Consider the following 16,648-nt stretch of genomic DNA (forward strand, 5'->3'; position numbering starts at 1 on the left):
ACATGACAGTTTGATTCTACTGAAAGGCTATCGCCGCATAGTCAAAACTTGCTTGTCATTTTATTGTGTTTATATGTTTACGATACTAGACCCTCTTCAAGCTTTCACAGACAGCTCAAAGACTTTACAAGCTTAAGATCACCCTACACCAGTGGTTCCCAACCTTTTTTTGACGCGACCCAAATACTTACCAAAATTTTGTTTAGTGGTTTCTCGCGACCCATGGACATGCTATTTTAGTTGAATTTTTGTCTGTAAATTCGGAAAGCTTTTTAAAAATTACTACGCAAGTGCAGCAAATCAATAACCTTATAACGAACAAATAGTGTTGTTGTTTTCGACCAAACAGTTTCATTTAACCCGGACTTAGAGCTGAATCGAAGAATTATGACGTCACAAACAGTTTTAACCATTATCACGACAAGTTGTGATGAAATTATTGTTGGGCAACAACTTAAAGTCTTGGGAAATATATAAAAATAACGCTACAAGGCGAAATCAAAAAGTAGATGTTCTTATTGTCACTAAAACAAGCGACCCAACAGAATGTTCAGGCGACCCAACTTTGGGTCGCGACCCATAGGTTGGGAAACACTGCTCTACACTATTGGTGCACAATCAGTCAATCCGAAAATCCACAAAACACGCCTCAATCTCATTACTATCATAAAACCTTTGTTCTTCATTTCGTATTACAATTATTATTTGCTTGTTTAAACACATTACCTTCTCATTAAAAAATAAATAATCATGTTAGATGTAAGAAACTGACAGTTTGAACAATAAAGCATGTCGCTTTTTACGTTTATTTGGGCCGTTCATTCCAACATTAACTGACAAATCAGTTAGCTTAAAAACGTAAACAACACAGTGCACGTACGTTTGCTCGAAGATTCTCTTGCTGAAAAGCAAGTCTTTCGTGTGTGGTGTTTTGTTTAAGCTATACTGTATATTATCTGCAACGTTTCCAATAATACGTATCCTCTTGCGGTATTGGTTTGTCGCAGTTATTTTTCGTGTAGTCAGATTGCGCTAATTTCTCTTTTCAACATCAAAGTTGCATAATGTGACCAAATATTTTGGTCATGCACAATTATGTTGTTTTGTGCACTTGATTTTCCTGATTTGGCACTTTCACGCGCATTTCTTATGTCTTGTGTTATTTGGTTTGTGGCACGTTATTAGCATTCCCTTCCTTTGCCTGTAGGGCTACTCGAGTTGCGCTGCTTTGCCAATTAGGTACTATACAGGACAGAAGCAACCTTCTGCTTTGTAAAAGAGCCTTTTTTCTGGGTGGCGCGGGTAACGCGAGGTGTTGGCTGAAGGTCGCCACGTACTTTTGTATTTTATAGAAATACACATATAGAAATCTTTTATTCATGTTGGTTTTATAGTTTCAATAAAGTTGCAGCGCCCAAAATTAAACTAGTACGCGGTATCTTTGGCTCTGGTGGTGCGCCGTTATTGCAGGGTTCGGACCCAGGGTTCGGACTTACTCCACATAATGACTTTAAATCGCAACACGTTTGGTGTTTAAAGTAAATCATATAATAACCGCGTCTCTGCCAGTATAAACGCATTTTTTGTAATTGTTGTATACGTTATACGGTATGGCTGAAGCTCGTTTAGTCCTAATTGAGCAGGCATTTCCGGCGTGGTGATTGTTAAGTGCAGTTGGGTTGAAATGCGTTCTTTCATCAAGTGAAATAAACTCAACTCAAACTCTTTCGACAGAAGAACATTTCAGGTGGCAGGACTTTCGATTTTCTCTTTTCGTTTTCAAAACTGAAAAAAAAGACTTGTGTTTATTCAATATACAGGTACGAAAGATCATATCTTACCAAAAGTAGTTTTGAGTTATTTTGCAAGAACTGATTTCTTAACACACGCATCTACGAAAAATATGCAGCAATAAGGTGTTGTTTTAAGAAGCAAAACATAAATAATATAGCTTTTTTGTTTTATTACAGTGCAATTGATACCATTTACGGCAAACCATTTGGAGCGATCCAGTTCTAAAACCTCAAGTTATGCCCAAAAGGTAAAAATAGCTATTACATTGGCTGGTCAAGTTGTAAACCGCGATTCTTTCAACAATTTTGTAAACAGCCAGATAAACATGACAAATGCGTGCTCAAGTTTTTTTTTAAATCACAGGTTGGCAAAAAAAGTAAACACTAATGCAAACGTAACAGACTATAGTAGCCTAGCCTAGTAAATAGTTTTACTTCCTTGAAACAGCTTTAATTATTTTGCTTATTTAGAGAACTACTGCTGTTATCATTAAGTAGTACAGTTGTTACACTTTAATCAAGATACTGCTTTAAATTTTGGTTTCATTACACTTTTGTTAAACATAGTGAATGTGGATTCCGCGAAAAAGAAGTGTACTCAATGTATTTGTGGCATGTTATGGATTGTCTGTGTAGCCTACGTTGCTTTCCTTGAAACACATGTGTAAGATTGCAACGACGATTGTAAAAAGATAAGTGTATTGTTATTGCGGCATGGGTCACATTATATTTATATTCAAGTGACTAAAACGTGGCGCTGTGGGTGGATATTCGGCCCATAGAACACGAATGCGTTGCTGAATTTTTTACCTTGGGCACGATAAGCATTGTTTCGCTTGTGCACTTACATCTCTTCGCATTCAATGCAACAAAAAAGTTGATGCAATTAAGTCGCTTGTAGCTCGTATGGAAGGGAGAGACAGTCCGTGGATTGCATTAAAAAAACGTCTTAGTCAAGCTTTCAGAATTACTGTTCGAGGGTTTCTCTCAGAAATGTCACATAGAATGGTAGGTCTAGTTCGGGGGTGCACAACCTTTTCGCTACGACGGCCGCTTCGCAGATCCCTATTTCGATAACGTCCGCCAAGTTTCTGTTTGTTTTTGTTTTAACACTACGAATGTACAAAATAGGATTATCTCATATATATCCCATCTAATGGCGCTTGAAAAGCCCAGATGAATTTCTAACTTGATGCACAGATTTAGCTGCAGGGTCTGACGATTAGTCTTAACTGTTTATGACTTCACAATCTATATTGCGATGCTTTAGTACCTGTTTTTCGCATTGTCTGCACACTATGGGGTAAAAAAAGTCTGACGCATATGGCTACTTGGTCAATAATACTCTTTCAAGTACCACAAAATCTGTTTAGAGGAGTTTGAAGTTCAAAATATTTAGCAAAAGAGTATTGTTTACGTCACGGACGCCAGTACATATATTTTAATAAACATGTTTACTGCCGCACAAACTTGTCTATGCGGCCGCTTGTGGCCGTACGACCGCAAGTTATGCACCCCTGGTCTGGTTCCTTCGTGGTCATAAGCAATATAAGCTTATATGAAGCTCAGCTTAGTAATAGAGTTTCGATAAGCTTGTGTCTCGTCTTGAGCTTCCTACTAGGCTGCAGCTAATGATTTATATAATCGAAATCAAAACTCGTGGAAACACTTGTGAGCGAAGATTTAAAAAGTGCATCAACAACATGTTTTTACCATCAACATGTTTGACAATAGTGGTCGGAAATCTATGAAAGGTGTCGTTTAAGCGGGTTTTGCCTCGAGACTTGGGTGTAGCAAGTGCGTCTTTAACTTTGCAAAAGCGATTTGAAGGCTGTTTGTCCACGTCAAATCCTTGCTTAATATATAGCGCTTTGTGTATTGGTATCAATATGTTGGTAGCTGATATAAAACCGATGAGAAAAATTTATCTCACTGCTACATTGCTGTAAACGGTTGTTGTTGTATACGTTATACGGTGTGGCTGAAGCTCGTTTAGTCCTAATTGAGCAAGCATTTCCGGCTTGGTGATTGCTAAGTGCAGTTGTGTCGATATGCGTTCTTTCATCAAGTTAAATATGAAATAAGGCTTGTGTTTATTCAATATAAAGGTACGAAAGATCATATCTTACCCAAAATAGTTTTGAGTTATCTTGCAAGAACTGATTTCTTAACACACGCATCTACGAAAAATGTGCAGCAATAAGGTGTTGTTTTATGAAGCAAAACATAAATAACATAGCTTTTTTGTTTTATTACAGTGAAATTGATACTTTTTACAGCAAACCATTTGGAGCGATCCAGTTCTAAAACGTCAAGTTATGCCCAAAAGGTAAAAATAGCTATTACATTGGCTGGTAAAGTCGTAAACCGCGATTCTTTCAACAATTTTGTAAACAGCCAGATAAACATGACAAATGCGTGCCCAAGGTTTTATTAAAAATCACAGGTTGTCAAAAAATGTAACCACTAATGCAAGCGCAACAGATTATAGTAGTCTAGTAAGTAGTTTTACTTCCTTGAAACCGCTTTATTTGTTTTGCTTATTTAAATAACTACTGCTGTCATCATTAAGTAGTACAGTTGTTACACTTTAATCAAGACACTGCTTTAAATGTACTCCTGAATCTATGAAAGGTGTCGTTGCTGACCACGGATGTGTAGCTTTGTTAATGGCAAATGTGAATGATTTATGGTCCGTGTACGCGGTAAAAACTCTTCCTACCAGAAACATCTAAAATGGCGCACAGCCGAATACATATTCAGCACTTTGCGGTCTAAGGTTTTGTATTTAAACTCGGATGGCCGTATGCATTTACTATAAAACGCCAAAGGTCTCCATAGGTTGTTGATTTGCTGTTCCACAACTGAAACTGCGACAGCAAACTGGGAAGCGTCCACACCTAAAGCGGTGTTTGACTCGAGACTTGGGTGTTAAGTAGTGTATAGCATTTACAAGCGCCTTTTTAGATTTGTCAAAAGCTGTTGGAAGGCTGTCTGTCCACGTCAAATTATTTTGCTTAATATACAGCGCTTTTTATATTGGTAACAAAATGTTGGCAGCTGATAGTATAAACCGAAGATAAAAATTTATCCGCTAATTAAGTTTCTGTAAACATGCAACTGTTGTTGGGCGTTTGTAGCTTGGTTTTGCCCCTTTTCCGGCAAAGTCTAAGCCCCATATACATTGACTTAATGTCAGGGGCGGCTCGTGCTAGGGTGCTGCGGAGCTGCAGCACCCCCTAGATATTTTCACCTAGTATTCCTACCACAACAATACAGATAACTTTCATGATACTGTTTTTATTTCTTTTTATTTCTTTTTTTATTCCAAAGTTTAAATTTTAAAAGTATAATTTCCGCCTTGATCGACATTTTTTTCATTTAAAAAAAATTATGGCATTAATATGTTATCTATGGTGGAACTGCAGCTCCAGTTTCATGGCGAATCGTGACGTTTCATGACGTTTTGCCATTGTGCGCATGCGCACTTGGAAAAGCTGCATGCCGGGCGAAATAGGCGACTGGGTGCTGCGGCTCGCGCAGCTCCACCAATCACGCAGCGTGTGAACCGGATGCTGTAGTTGTGTTGTCTGTTCCGGGTCTATATTGTGCTCCAAAACCAAACCCGTTTGCTATATTCTAAGTTCGACAGTGAGTAGGCCTACATTTTTTTGCCATGTTTTAGTTTATTTGTTTGAAGGTTAGTCGTGAATTTTTAAGATGACTGTAAGTGGGCTTCAGTTTTTGCAGTTATCATTGAATTAAAAAGTCATCATACACTTTGAAAAGTCACGATTAACCTTTATAATAAAAACCTGAATAAAAAGTTAAGAAAACAGGGATATAACATCTGCTATTCCAAATATGTCATGCAGGAATAAGCAACCACAAGAACTACTACTCAGTTTTAGTTTTGTTAACAAAGAAAAAATAGCTTTGTGACTGTGAAGGTAAATGCCTCACTGAAATTCAGGCAATATTAAATGCAGAACAAACAATTGCACAAGCAACAGGAATTTTGAAATACCTGAGTGATGACAATTTCAAGTTTTGGTTTCTTAACACACCTTGTGGACAGTATTTGCAACCAAGTGCAATCTTGTGTATTGATATAATTTGGACATGTTATGTTTCTTTAAACAGTAGCTGCTAAATTGCTTCACAGGAAATGTTTCTTAAGAATGAACATTCTACAGGGGAGATAGTAGTGACCACCAAACATATCCTGTTGTTAGAAAAGTTACTGAAACTTTTAAAGGAAAAACCAGTTAGCCAGCAATTTCCGTGAGTTTCTCAAAGGCAAAACGGTTCTTGAAAAGGATGTCAACACTGAAAAGGATGCAAACTTTTCTAAGGAGCACCATTATTTCCAAAAAGACTTGCACTTGCAGTGATAGCACTAAATAGAAAATAAAACAGTTTCTTGGTTGTCATTTGGAAATCAAGGAAGAAGCTATCAATTATTTTGCTTGAACTATAGCTTTATGATTCATTTTGGTTGTAAAATAGTAGCACAAGGTTTAATAATATGTTTTAAATTTAAGTGAGAGTGTTGTAATTTTCAAAGATTGCACTTCAAAAAAGGAATTATAAGCTATTTGCCACCAATTAAAGCAGCAAGTTTAGCAGTTAAGAAACTTACAAACAATTAATAGTTGTACACAAAAATTAAGAAAATATGTTGAATAAACAAGTTCTGACACAAATGTAATGTGGTTGTTGAATTTGTCAGTTATGATACAAATAAAAAGCTTCATGGCTATTTTTTTGTGTGGCAATTATAATCTGTGACGTGTAATGAAATATGTTGAAAATGCTGACTGTGGCTGTAAGGTACTTAAATGATACATGACCATATTAATGACTGAATAGCAAGTGTGTTAGTTAGTAGTCATTTTTATAACCAGTTTTACTTAAATGTTGTCCAATTGAAATACTTCGACCTTTTTCGACCTATTAATTAATAATTTTTTTCTATATACTGTTGTTGTGTTTTACCGTATTTACAACCGCTTATTTCGAGTCTGTGTCAATTGTGTTTTTGTGCCACATTATTACTGCATGTTATTGAGTTTGGCCTGTCGCTGTGCAAGTAAACAAAATTCCCCATTGATACCGTCTGCTGTTTACACCCGTGTACATTATTGCGTAACAACTATTACGTCACAATGGAGTTGCTAATTAAGATTTGTATTACTTGTTTTTCTACACAAAACAATGACTAGAAAACTAAAAATGTGGCTTTTCTATATATTGCCAACTTATATTTGTCCAATAAAGGCTAAAAATTGGAGCAGCATCCCCAGAAATTGTTCTATGGATTTTGCAGTCGCCTATTTCGCCCGGCATGTAGCTTTTCCAAGTGCGCATGCGCACAAGTGCAAAACGTCACGATTCGTCATGAAACTGGAGCTGCAGTTCCACCATAGATAACATATTAATGCCATAATTTTTTTTTTGAATGAAAAAAATGCCGATCAAGGCGGAAATTATACTTACAAAATTTAAACTTTGGAATAAAAAAATAAGTATCATGAAAGTTATCTGTATTGTTGTGGTAGGAATACTAGGTGAAAATATCTAGCACGAACCGCCCCTGTTCTGGATTAACTGCTCAACAATACATAAATTACAGCACAAATACAATAATTTCTGCATTAGACATTTTAAACAGTATGAGCATATACATTCAAAAACAAACAACATTCACTTTACACCACACCAATTATCGAATTTAATCATCGCATTTCGAGCGTAACGTTTTGTTTCTGGAGATGGATAGTCTCCAGTCTTTAGACATCTCAATCGCTGAAATTCTGTGTCTGTCAGTATGGTGAATTTGAATGTCCTTTGCTCTTGGTCACAATAGCGGTTGAAAGTCAAGTCGCTTCTGAAATAACAACACAACAAGCACTTAACCGAAATAACAATGACATTTATTTTACACGAAAGTTTCTACGTTTTTATGCGTAACAATAGAGTATGATAATTGCGGTACAGCAGCGCATTTATTGCCTGAGAGTTGAATTTATAATTGTGCAGGCAATAAATTTCGCAATTGAAGCGGTAGTCTTGGCTGACTAAACTCGACAAATTTGTACAAACAAATGAGTACGATTGATAAAGTAACATGAAATCAAGTGTGATTTAATGTAGATATGCCCCCTAGCTAGCCGATGTTAAGACACATTTTAAACGTTAAGTGTGTCTTTTCTGCTTAGCGCCAACGAAAATCCTGTCAATTAATATATTTTTAACACATTATCGTTTTTTTCAACTGCAGATAACTAATTAGCAACTTATTGTCGGGTTGGAAATCATGCTTCAGGCTATGTTAAACCCCACATAACTGAAATGAGGACGAATCAAACTATTACGCACTAATTGCCTGGTAGATAAACTTATGTTTTTATGTCAAACGCGTAGCGTACGACTTCGCGTGACGTCATAAATGATTCGGTTGATTCGGCCGAATTTATTCGGCAAAACCGCCGAATATTCGGTTTCGGCTGAACCAAAATTTCGCCGATTCGGTACATCACTGGTTAAGACTTAAGGTGGCTGTACACAGGATCCGTTTCGGTCCGTTTTCGTCCGTCATGCGTATACGCGCGTAAATTTCGGTCCGTCGCCTTCCGTCGACGTGTATACACAGAATGCGAACCATGCGTTTTGTCCGAAAACGGACGAAACGGACGTTAACGCAAGGCCATCCGAACAAATAGAACATGTTCTATTTTTTCGGACGTACGCATGCGATTTTCGGTGTAGTGATAGTGCAAAACTGAGAGATATTTCTAGATCGGTTGATTAGTATCAATTATTTTGATCAAATCACAATACTTGAAGCCCTCTTGTTTCTAATGATAAATAGAAGTGAAGTAATATGCAAGGTTTTATTATTAAATCGGCAAAAAGACAGGCTTCGAACACGACTGGAATGCAGAACAACACCGGGATACAAAAATCTAATAATGTAAGTAACAATAGCTTATCGGGAAACAAAGGGTTCAGGAAAGAGTCAGTTCATAACTAAGTTCTGGCAGTTAGTGTCATTGATCACAAAGTTTCAGAAAAAGGAAACTGCAAATATGCCATCAGGGTTTAGAAATTCGGAACTATGTTGTATTAATATTTAGGATGTTGCTTATGAAATCATAAGTCCATAATTGTTGTTTACATACACTTAAGTACTGGTTGATGTATCTGCAACAATCTGTGAATTATGCACTTTAAGTTATCATGAAATGTTCATTTGTAGAATCCTTTGATTGAGCAATATCAACTAAAGAAATCAAGTTTAACAAGAAAAATATGTTTGAGAGAAACCTGCTGTTGAGAGAAATCTACCTTATAAATGCCTGTAATTCATCTTCAGCAGAGTTTGGTTTAACAGGTAATTTAACTAATTTTTATTACAATGTGGATACATTTTTAATGGTTATAGATATTTTGTGGTTTTTACCACAAATTGTTTTGACAACTTTTTATTGTACATTGGGGAGGGTTTAATCTGCTTATCAAATGTACATTTTGTGAAGTATATGTGACTTCTGCCTGTTACTTTTTTCTCCAGGAAAATTGTGAAAGAAAGGTGACATATGAAACACCTATATAAAAAGACAGGAAATCCAATGGTTTAAGATTTATACACAACACCACAGGTATGTAAATTAAATGATTTATGATTCATATTTGTAATAAACCTACTATATGTGTTATGTTTGTAAGGCATGGACTCAAACAATATTCTTTCAGAGTACTGCAGGGAAAGAATTCTGATCAAAAATAGTATTATTTTTCACATCTTCATTGTAATTTGTAACCAAGGTTTGTGTTTAATATGAGAGATGGAAACAAACCAGAAAATTCAAATGAAATGAAAGATTGCGCTTGTGGAGTAAACAAAAGTACTTCTAAACTAATTTGTATATATTTTTGCATTTATGTTTTTGTTATTTGTAGGAGACCAGCAGGCAACAACCAGCACATTGCCAAATTGTAAGAAGCCACCTACTGATGCTAGGATTGCCTTTTATCTTTCCAAAATAAGAAAACGCAATCGAAAAGAGGGTACCAGGAGGGGTTTGAAAAGCAAATGAATTTCTTCAGAAGTATGAAGCATTCTGTATAAATACACAAAAAAATCCTTTCAGTGTTTGTTCATCCCTGGTTTTACCATCTAAACATATTGCTCATGTGCACTGTGTCTTTGTACTTTTTATTTTGTCTGCTTCAAAAGTGTATGTAAGAAAAAAATGCAAATATTTGTGACATTTGTTTTCCACTGGCAATGTCATTGTACTGCTATCTTATTTGAGCAAGGTTTGTTACTAGCAAATGAGTTGAATTGTTGAGTTGAGTTTATGCGAAGGTTAGGTTAGATAATGTTGATTGTAAACATTTTAAATTGCATTTTTTGGTCGGTGTGTTCGAGTTCAGTAATATTAAAATCCCACCACCACGGTGATAACCCAAATTCATGAAATTAGCGGTGTTCCTGCTTCGAACAGCCAAACAACTGATTTGGAGTAGGACGCAGTCAAGCGAAACGTCGCATCGTTCGGATCCTGTGTATACCACCCACCGCAGCCACATTCGGAACGTAAATTCGGTCCGTTTACGAACGTCAGATTACGGACCGTTTTTCGCATGCGTTTACGCACGTTGACGGAATACGCAGTCTGTGTACAGTCTGTGTCCTCGTGAAAAAAACGTCACTACAAATCGGCATCGTCCCCACACGACCGTCTAGCAGCCATTGGTATGTTCGTTTTGTTTGTAATCGGTTGAGTTGAGTTTGTTGATTGGCTTTATTTAGCTGGTTAAAAGAACACCAACAATTGCACCCAAGCAAAATTAAAAGAACACCAACAATTGCATCAAAAAGTGGACACAGTTGATGGACCACTTTGAAGTGTTATGTGGCGGAATATCACATTGTGAGATTGTGAGTTTGGCGCACTGTGAGAGTAATGCGACTCGGGGCAGGGGGAGTTGTGTGAACTGGTCGAGGGGACCCCTAAAAAATCACCACCCTTTTAGCAAAGAGGGTGGGTTTAGGCTAGCACAAGTCGCAATCGACGACGCCCGATGAACATGGGTTTCTCGATGTCTTCGCTTGGGTTGAACGCTGAACATCGGTAGAAGTATTAACTGGACATCACCGACCGCCTGCTAGCGCGACGCTTATTGTGTTTGTCAATCACACACATCTTTTGCTACTCCCGCACCTCTTTTGCGCTCATCTTGCGCGCGAGGTAGGTACCGACATGCAACAGACATTGTCCCTAAAGTCAAGGTTGATGTAATAAAGTAACACGCATATTTTTGTAGCCTATGCAATAAAGTAACACGTACACATTGTGACTAATATCGGCGAAGGTTAGTGGCATAGTTATAACTTCTGCCTGAATATTGTTTTAACACTAAGCGGGCTCTATATTAAAAAACGATCGAGCAACAAACTCTGCCATGACATGTAGTCATTTGTAATGCCACCATTGCGGTTATGTATTTCTGGCGTGGCTCAGATGACCTTTAGGCTTTTCCTTGTTTGCTTTTGTGATCGTAAAGTTACGTATGAAAGCTTAACTGATCCATAGCCTACTGTTTACTAGCACGCTGTAACGAGTCACAACTTCTACCACGATTGGTAATATAAAACGTAAGAAGTTGCTGAAATCTGAATCTATCATGATTAACTAACTATTAAGACTCACTATTATTACTCAAATGTATATTTTAATGTTATATTTTTCCGATATATTTTATGCGAAAAGTTAAACGCGTGTTTATGACTTTTAAAGTGTTTTTTTTACATTGAAAATTACGCATGTATATTTTGTCGAGTAAAAAAATCTGTTTCATCGAATCAGTCATCAGATAAAATTTCTTTCAAAAAATGCGCGGGTTTCTAAATGTACGGTTGAGTTGAGTTGAGTTGAGTTTATTTCGCCGGTGATACAAATCGTAGCAGCACAATTGCACTAAAATATTCACCAAGCCGGAAATAGCTGCGCAACGTTGGGACGTTATAAAGCGCGACAAAGGTAAGGGCACAATTGGTGGAAAGATGATAAACGCGCTGCAGCTACACCGTTACTAATAGCGTTATGTGGCAGGGACTCACAACGGAGGGTGAGGTTGGCGCATTGGGACATCAAGACTGGGGGGGAAACGTTGGTGGAACCAGCCAGGTTGGGACCTAATCTAACCACCCGTGTTAGGGAAAGAGGGTGGGGTTCAACAGGAAAAGAAACCACCAAAAGAAACCCTGTTGGATAGTTTCCGGCGCCGGAAGGAAGGGTGCAGCACAAACATAGTGACGATTGAACATGAAAGTTGTACAACATAAAAAAGAAAAAACAAAAGAGGAAAAAAAACGGAATTAAAAAAAAACAGATCAATGAGTCCATAGATTCGTGTGATACAAGGGTAGGGGAACCTCATCAGCTGAGCTGTTGCCATTCCGTGACACTTTGTATAGTTGATGGGTCGCGAACTGCGGATGTTGTAACTGAAAAAGAAAAGCTCCGAGCGGCAGCGTTAGTTTTTTGATACAACACAGGGACTTTTTTATTAGGTGCATACACAACAAATCACACAAAAGAACAGTGGTTTTAAGTGAACGTTTTCCAAAGCAGTGTAATAATATTGTGCTTGGTCATGATAAAAAGCATGACCAGTAAAAACAGTAATAGCTGCTGGTGAATCATTATTCACCTCACAACGCAAGTAAGATAACTAGTGCGACAAAAAACACGTGTGCAAAAAGCAAAACCAGTGTGGCAACACAGTAATAGTGATTTTAATTTGACAAATGTACTATACTAGTAAGACATGCAGTTCAGTGAATGTGCACAGGATGAAAACACATGCTCTCAGATGGTTGCTTGACAGTGCCCACCAAAAAACTCATCATGGCAAACAAAGGAATACTAATATAATGGGGACATCTGAAAAACAATAATTTAACAGTGATAAGTGAGTAAACAAACTAAGATAATAAGTCCAGGTGCTGTCCGGCTGCTATTATTCCAGGAGTGTATTTTTTACTTGTTTTGTAAATATTTTTTTCGAGGTGGGAACAACATCAAATTTAAGGTCTGTCCAGCATTTAGGACCTGTATATTTAATGGATTGTTGAATAGTACTGCTGCTGCACAAGGGTATAGTATAACCACTTTCGGTTTGTCGAGTACGTACACCAATGGTTACCATTTTTCGTTGAAAGAAATTGTCAAATGCTTCAGGTAATCTACCGTTTTGGTAATTGTATAAATACATTGCGCACTCAAGTTTAAACTGTTGCTCGTTTGTTAATATTTTATAATGTTTCAATGATTCTTCCAGGTTTTGATATTTAAAGCCATAGGTCATGCACAGAAACTTGTTGCAGATGTTTTGAATCTTATTCTTAAGGTTTATATTACCATGATACCAGCATGTTATTCCATACATTATTTGACTTCTGACAAGTGATTGATAAATACAATGTAATGCTTGCTTTGTTAACAAAGGCCTTATTTTTATAGTCAAGTAATATATTCTTTTAATTTTTTGTAAAATGTATGTCATGTGTTCTTTCCATGACAAGCTTTCATGAATAGTTAGCCCAAGGAATTGCACAGATTTGGCTATTGCTATTTGCTGGCCATTTATTTCCAACTTACATATTGGCTTAGTTTTAGAGTTTGCAGGTCGAAAGTGAACACCTTTGGTTTTTGCAACATATGGCACAAGTGGGCACAATGCAGAATGGCTGAACTGAAGAATGAAAAACCAAAAACATGTTGGGTCGATTTCAATTTTATGCATGTTTTTATTAATACTCAATCAATGGTTCGTATAATGACTGGAAGTGGATGTACCAGATATCAAATACAAAAATATCTTTTGATGCCCCGACAAAGTGTTTTATTGTTCAATATAAATACGCTGAGTGAGCATTTTTTACTTTTTAATGAGGAGTGTAATCAAGGTAAATCATTAACTTTACCCCGCCCGTGCCAGTGTAAGTGCTCGTTGTGTACTTCCGCTTAAGACAAGAATACATTTTAGACGGCAGGATTGTCTTATTGTTGAAACGAAAAAAATCATTTTGCAGCTTTTCAGTATACAGGTAAATATAAACCTATCTTGCTCATTGTGTTTTCCTAAAATGGAAGTTGTGTTTTTTTGTTTGCATGCACCAAAAAGTTTGTTTTAATAAGATTTTTAATAACAAAGCGCAAATAATATAGTTTTAATGTTTTATTGCAGGGCAATCGATATCATTTTACCCAACCATTTATAGGAATCCAGTCCCCAACTCAAGTAAAGTTATGCCCAAAAGGTAAAAAGAACTGCAATTTGTTGACCTATTGTATTAGTAACAATTTACTTTGCTACTGTTTCACTACTTTTCCGAACTGGTAATGCCTAATCGTTTTAGTTACAAAAAAGTATGTGAATAAGAAACAAATTAATGAATAATTTCGGATTAATTTTAAAATTACACTCAGAAAATATGTTGATATTTATTTTGTTTACTTATCAGGTCAAGAAAAGTTTCCCCAAAAGAGGCTGAGGATGCTGCTAAATCATTGGCAAAAGTCAACATACTACCAAACAATTGACCAGAGTATTTGAGAAAACTTGGATTTTCTGACAAAAATGTTGAAAGATATGTCAATAAAAAAGGTTCTTTGACTCCATATTGGGTCAAGTTAAAAGGTAATTTTTTATGTATTTTTGTTTGTACATGATTTACCAACAAATGTTTGCAGTTTACTAATGGTTTAGTTTATGCCATAAACAAGATATGTGGCTCATGCCAAGTTCTGTAATAATTTTTTGTCACCCTGCTCAAGAGTGCCTATTTCTATTTTTTGTATTGTAGTTTTGCATGTAGTTTACCTCATAGCATTATCATCACTCACTAACCCTATAAACATAATTAAACAAAAGTTTCTTTTTTTTAAACTGTTTTTGTGCAAATAGTGCATAGTGAACTCAGTGTGGGTGTAGAAATACTTGTACAAAATGAAGTAAACAGACAAAAAAGAAATGAAGAGATTGATGAAATTTTGGTTTACAATCAAGCAAACAAGAATATTATTAGAAGTAAGTTTTACAGTTTTTAATTTAACTACAAAGTGAATGTAACGAGGTGTTTGCGATTGCAATTTGCGATGCATTTTGTGTTGAATATATACATGTTCCTCCTGAGTATTCAATTTCTTAACAGTACAAATTGTCACATACATACAGTTGCATCTTTTTAAGTAATAGCACCATCTCTTTTTATGAAGTTCAGAATTTCTCAATTGGTAATCAGACCTGTGTAAAGAGAGCCAATACGGATTGTAAGCAAAAAGAGTAAGAAAACTATGTACACTACGAGAATGTGTAAACATACAAAAACACACTGCTATCAGTTGAGTCTAATTTTATTTGTATGTAATGCTGTTTATGAAGCATGTTCAAAGTAGGATATTGAATCCTTTAGATCAGGGGTGTCAAACTCAAACAACTTTGAGGGCCAAATACAAACTTTTAATGAAGTCAGGGGCTGCAGATGCGCTTTAGAAACATTTGTTACAGAGTAATATGACAACAACAAAACTGCCTGAATAAATGTAAAACATTCAATAATGCCATTAAATACATTAAAAAACAATATATGCTGTAATAAATAACAAAAATATATACAGTGTAGCAGTGTGAAAGAATCAACTGGGCTTCATTGCTTTGTGTAAAAACAATGGCATACACAACAATTGCAATTGCTGATTCTAAAGATGGATTATTTTGATCATCTTTATTTAAATGTTGCATATACCACAAATTGAGAATGACTGTATTGTAGTGACCCCTTTTGCTTAATATCAGGTGAACTCACCAGTATGACAGGGTCTTCTACCTGAGTAAAACATATAACTTCTAACGTTACTTTACTGGTCACACAAAAACCCTTGGAGGGCCACATTAAGCCGCATGTAACTTTTTTGTTTTGGTTGTTTCTTTTTTTAGATTTTGTTTAAAGTGTGTTTTAGTGTATTTAGGGTATTAAACTGGTTTGCTTTCATTATTGTCAAACTTATTGATTTCACAGTCGAAAATGATATAAGAACTGGATTTGATACTCTGGTTTTGAAACAGTTATTCTACTTTAAACATCCCTTCTGTTTACTTTAACAAATTGTTACTGTAAGTTATAATGAAGGGTTTACAATGTGGAGTTGCATGCTAAATGCATCACACACCACCTTTTCTAGTATAGAACAAAAAAGTTTATTGGTACTTGTTAATGTGTACAGTGGGTACGATTTAATCAGTCAAGTGTATTTATTAAAGCACTACACACTCTGCAGCACAAGTACTGCAGATATATTTGTGACACTGTCTTCAAGGAAACACTTTGCCCTGTTACATTTAATATTTGATAGAGAGGGTTGTCTTAAAAGAGATTCTATGACCCATGTAGCAATGAGGCGAGATTAAATAAGCAAATCATGCTAAAAACCAGTTGTTTACAAGGAGAGATATAAGGAGATAGAGTATGATAATTGTAAACCATCAGTATTAAAAGAAACATTAGATTGTATGACTTTCATAAAAGTCAATGATTTATTTCATCAAACTAGTTGTTGGATAAAATCTCGTTAAACTGTTTTTTTCCAATTTGGGATAAGCGAAAACATCCCCATTAACCAGTTTTCTCGATTAGAACAGACCTGCATTGTTTTCTATGTGAGAAAAATCACAAATTCCTGTGATTATTGTCAAGTTTGCAGGGATGAATTCAAATATTTTGGAAAAGTATTGTTTTAAGTCAAATCAGACCCTTTTTTACAAGTTTTATTTAGAGT

The 16,648-nt window shown here is 36.0% G+C and overlaps 1 protein-coding gene and 1 long non-coding RNA gene across 18 annotated transcripts in view; both read left to right on the forward strand.

The window, feature by feature from the left end:
* The window catches only part of LOC145227899 (NACHT, LRR and PYD domains-containing protein 3-like), an 81,804-nt gene that overhangs the window by 43,477 nt on the left and 21,679 nt on the right, over positions 1-16,648 (forward strand). Inside the window, exons 1-5 of one of the 15 annotated variants that reach the window (XM_080092840.1) lie at positions 11,670-13,776; positions 13,857-13,917; positions 14,058-14,130; positions 14,335-14,510; positions 14,778-14,900. The exons of 7 other annotated variants lie outside the window; for them this stretch is intronic. The gene's annotated coding sequence lies outside the window, so the exon portion shown is untranslated. Of the gene's footprint in view, positions 1-4,103; positions 4,123-11,669; positions 13,918-14,057; positions 14,131-14,334; positions 14,511-14,777; positions 14,901-16,648 lie in introns of those variants that run through there. 7 more of the 15 variants (XM_080092844.1, XM_080092843.1, XM_080092841.1 and 4 more) reach the window with 7 other exon arrangements.
* Positions 8,335-10,067, forward strand: LOC145230638 (uncharacterized). Of its 3 annotated transcripts, none has more exons than XR_013860710.1 (4): positions 8,335-8,769; positions 9,055-9,189; positions 9,370-9,457; positions 9,759-10,067. It is a non-coding gene; the product is annotated as an uncharacterized LOC145230638 (long non-coding RNA). The 3 variants fall into 3 exon arrangements; XR_013860711.1 differs by lacking the exon at positions 9,759-10,067 and adding an exon at positions 9,552-9,751; XR_013860709.1 differs by lacking the exon at positions 9,370-9,457.

Source organism: Phallusia mammillata, chromosome 5, assembly GCF_965637545.1.
Source record: "Phallusia mammillata chromosome 5, kaPhaMamm4.hap1.1, whole genome shotgun sequence".
NCBI classification, from domain to species: Eukaryota; Metazoa; Chordata; class Ascidiacea; order Phlebobranchia; family Ascidiidae; genus Phallusia; species Phallusia mammillata.